The sequence below is a fragment of the Atta cephalotes genome (genome assembly GCF_000143395.1).
Source record: "Atta cephalotes unplaced genomic scaffold scaffold00063, whole genome shotgun sequence".
Lineage (NCBI taxonomy): Eukaryota > Metazoa > Arthropoda > Insecta > Hymenoptera > Formicidae > Atta > Atta cephalotes.
Genome location: NW_012130127.1, coordinates 200,299 through 205,324, shown reverse-complemented (window position 1 = coordinate 205,324; position 5,026 = coordinate 200,299).

Below are 5,026 nucleotides of genomic sequence, written 5' to 3'. Positions count from 1 at the left end.
GAGAGAGAGAGAAAGAGAGAGAGAATAAGACGGGGAAACTTATTTATTTCATACGCACTTTTGGCCAACATAAAATCAGGAAAGTTGCGCTACTGTATATACTGTGATAATGACGTAGTCAAACTACAATTTTCATTGATTGTCTGGCGTTACCATGCGTAAGAGCATACCCTCGTATTTACTATGATATACACATAAATACGTGTTCCAGAAATGAGATATGAGCCGTATTGGGAGCGTAGAATGAGTCAAAGGGGATAAAAGAGTGTCTTGCACTATATTTTAGAATATTCGCTTCAATTTTCGATTTATAAAATTTCTGAATGGTCGAATCGCTCATATTCATAGTACGGCTCATCGCGTCTCAATGGCAGCGGCGCACGACGAGGCAAAGGATGATTGCTGCCTAGCATACCTTATGTATTTCATCGCGCTTACACTATCTGAAAGTGTTATTTTAACTGAAATTTTTCTTATATATTTTTTATCGTTATAAATTATGTTATTTAACGCGACTAAATACGTTTTAATATAATTAAGTATGTTAATGATTATAAATGACGAAATTAATTAGAGTGTTTCGCAAAGCGTATGTCGAACATCGTTATGTTTTACTTATGATGAAAGGGATAACATGGTGTGTGCAGTTGGATAGTGTCTCTCTCTAAATCTCCACCGTCTCTTTCTATGAATGTTGCCGAATGTCGCGTAAGGTCTAGTTTACAATTAGTCGGGAGATGTCGTATGTCGTGCCGTAAGAAATTAACCAATCATGGTCGATTGTTTTTTTCATATTCAACTGTGATTCAATTTCTTACGCGACAACGTCTCTCGACTGATTGTAGACTAGGCCTAGGAGACAAAAGTACCAACTGTGAAACATGAGGTGTATTCATAGTCTGTTTTTATTTTAAAATAAATGCTAATACAGTTCTCGGATTGACTTATGACATCTTAAGACTGTACTTAAGACATTATTAGCATTATTATTAGCATATTAAGACTTATTAGCATTTTATTAGACATTATTTAAGTCAGTTTTAAAATAAAACAGACTGAATACCGCTCTATATTTCGTGTTTCACAGTTGGTAGCCTTTGTCTCTTATGCGACATTCGACGACATCCATAGAAAGAAACGGTAGAGATTTAGAGAGAGACATCATCCAACTGCATACCAGAGTTGGTACATTATTAAACATAATGTATTATATATTATACCGTTTTTATACCGTATAATATTATACGTTATACGTATTACATGTATAACATATGACAGTGTTATACGATATATACATATTATACATATGTATTATACGTACTATATGTAAGAAACTATTCGCAGCTCTAAATTCGCAGTCCAATCCTGTTGCATACCATGTTATGCCTTCCATCATGGTTTTACTTGTTAGCTCAGGGCTACAGTCCATTTGATGCTAAATACTTCGAAGCATTTTTTGATTGGTTAATTAGTAAAATTCTTTCTTCCGATTAGTCAATCAAAAGCTTCGAAGTATTTGTAACGTTAAGTAGACCGCACCCCGGATCTACAATAGATTTTTAAGACTTAACCCACAAGAAATGAACGAATTACAATCAATTATTCTTCGCATTCGACTGTTGGTCAATTTCTTATGGCTTAAGGCTTAAAACACCTATTGGGTGCTTTCCATTTGATAAGTCGACATAAACGTTCTATCCTTCTATCCTTCAGATAGTGATAAAGGTAAAACAATACTTGTGATACCAAGGATTTAATCCGGAATGTAAGAATTACAGTCGAACGACAGGGGAATGCTCGACAGTAGTTAATTGGTTCTTATATTCTGATCCGGATTAAACCCTCGGTGGAAACTAAGCCATTGGTTAACCGTGTGACTATTGTAAATGAGACTTTAATTTTGATAATACATTTAAAGAATGGTGACTAATAATTTGATAATACATTTAAAGAATGGTGACTACTAAGCTGATACAATACACATCTAAATGATTAATTAAAGTCATATCATGTATACATTTACACGCATCGCCGAAATTAAAATAATTTAATAGAAAGTTACTGATTAGTACACGTATTAAGTGCTCGGTGTAAATAAGATCATCGACTCAAAGGGTTTTTTAAAATCGAAAATTATAGCAAACATCCTAAAATGATATAAGACTTTTTTATTCCCTTTAATTCTTTCTGCGTCTCCAATGCTATTTGTATATCGTATTCTTGATACATATATATTACATATAAATGAATTATGAATCAAATTATTAAATACAATTTTTGTAATGATAAATGCACATGGGACAATAATTTATTTTTATATTTTTATATTTATAATATATTGATTGAATTTCATGTCGAAACTCTGCATAAAAATTTTCGGAATTTTATGACGTAATATTGAAGATAAGAACATGTGTGTTTATTTTTTTATTCATTTAATTATAATTATAATGAATGATGCGAATGACATTAAATGATCTGATAGATTCAGATAGATATAACTGAGCTATAATCCGTCCAAAAACAAATTCATTATCCACGATTGTTTTCGAATCTCCGACACTAGCAGTTTATGTAATATAATTGAAAAATATTCTGTAATATGAATTGTTTATCATAATATCTATTAATATTTGATAAATATACTTTTGTAGAAACTTATATTCTTATTAAGTTAGCTTAAAAAAAATGTAGAAATCCAAAGCAAAATTTCCAAGCAAAATTTATCAAAAACAGTGCAAAACGTTAATTTTATCAACAAAATATTAACAGAGAAATACATCAAAATCTGTTAATAGAAGATTGCATTAACTGTAGTCTATTGTTAGATTATCTCAATAGACTTGAAAGCGATCACACACAAAATGACATAAATTGCATAGCATAAGGCCATTGGATAAACATTTAACATAAAAACTATATTGATTTACATAAGATGTTCATTAGTTCAGCGATTTTATGCTATTATGCAATTTATATGTCATTTAGGACTATCCAGGGACTTAGATCGAAATAAAATTTCGAACCGGTTACGATCGGACACGGTCGGACTATATTCAATTTTCGGTTTTGGTTCCGATTCCAATTGTTTTATCAATAACAGTTTCGGTCTTTTTCGCTCTTTTTCAGTTCAGGCTCGGAAAAGTTCGAAATCCAAGCAGCTCTTTTATCGATAACGATAATCGTAATCATTTAGATTTCAGTTTTTTTTTAATTACGTAAGTACGAGATGATTATTATAGAAAAAGGTAATACAATAAGCATAAATTGGATATAAAAATTCACGTTTATGAAAGGAACATTTTTTAAAAGAAATCTGGAATGAGAGATGTGTAAACACTGTAATCATTTCTTTCTTTTTTTGCACTTTTGTCTTCTACGTCAATGTCAACAATTAGCAGCGTTTCAACTGTCGTTTTAATTGTTTACAGCTTGTTGATAATTTTCTATAAAATAACTTATTAATCTTACGTAAATTATTATAATCAAGCAAGGAAATAAGAAAGTAACACTCCGTGGACTATTAACTCCGTGGACTAATATTGCTTTTTAAGACTTCTAAGTAATCGCTGTGATACAATCGTCAACTCGACGATTGTACCGAAGAAGTTAAAAAACTCGAACCGAAAAACTTTTTCAGTCCGATTATCCGGACTTGCATAATATTTCGATTCGATAAAAATAATGATTACGAACCAGTCAAAGTCTCTGGAGTTACTGTAGACAAAATTCCGTAAGGTTGGAATTAGACTACGCATTGAAGAATGAGATTAAAGATTAAAAGATTGATGGTTGACCAAGCAGAATAAAAGGAGTCAAAATTTCTTTGTCATTGGTGAAATGTGTCATTTCAATCTTTAATCTTTAATCTTAATCTTCAATGCATAGTTTGATTCCGGTCTAATAGCATCCGTTTGAAATTTGCCTTATGATTCAGATAATCAAGTGAAGTTTAGCATATGAAACAAATTGATGCACTGCATGTATTGTTTTCAACTTGTTTTTAATTTGCTGTTATTGGAATCTAATGTGAACTGAGTTAACATCAGGAGGGCAAATAGATTTCATGAGTTTACGAAATTGTAAGAGTATACATTGAGAAATAATAAACTCGTCACGTTGACAACAAACTGACGGCACGCCATGCACGCATGATGACAATGCATGATGACTTGCCAGCAGTTTGCTGAATTCTAAAGAAGACTTTACGTGACATCAGAACAACAATTTGTTCACTTTGGCTTTAATTTGGTGAAATGAATACGGAATATGTGACAGCAAAATGGCAACATATTGCCCTTATTTGGCTATCTGGAGAATAAGTTTATTATTATTTCTATTTCCGTTAAATTACGTAGATCTAAAATAATATCCTGTTTGGTTCATCGGCTTAAATTTACGCCTGTTACGGAATTTTGTCTGCGGTAGCCGTTAATGTGTGATGGCCTTTGTAAAATATGATGAGTTTAGTGCAAACATAAACAGTTGATACCAATTTGTTGCAATATTATATTCTAATCGAATCTACTAGTAAACTGATATTGTTAACATTTTGTTTATTATATGTACACTCATAAACTAAAAGGTTGTAGTTTTTTTTTCATGGATTTGGAACTGTCTTACATAAAGATGGTTAAATCTAAATAGTTAGATCCATAAAAATCAATCACTCGTAACAGGTTGCATTCCGAAACTTTTTTCATGTAAAATACTGTCAGAAAAAGTATTACAACTGTTCAGTTGATGAGTGTATAAGAAATTGGAATTGCGCTCGATTTGAATGCTTTTAGCACTTCTATCTTTGTCTAATGAAGAATAAAGACAGGATATTTATAAGCACTTTAAAGCGCATAAGCATTCAAACTTCTACACAGCTTTAGATTAATGTTATTTTAAATATATATATATATATACATATATATATATATATATATATATATATACATATAATAATAAATATATTATATNTATATATACAAGACTAGTGTTACTAGTAGAACTAAATATAATATACGTACTAACTAAA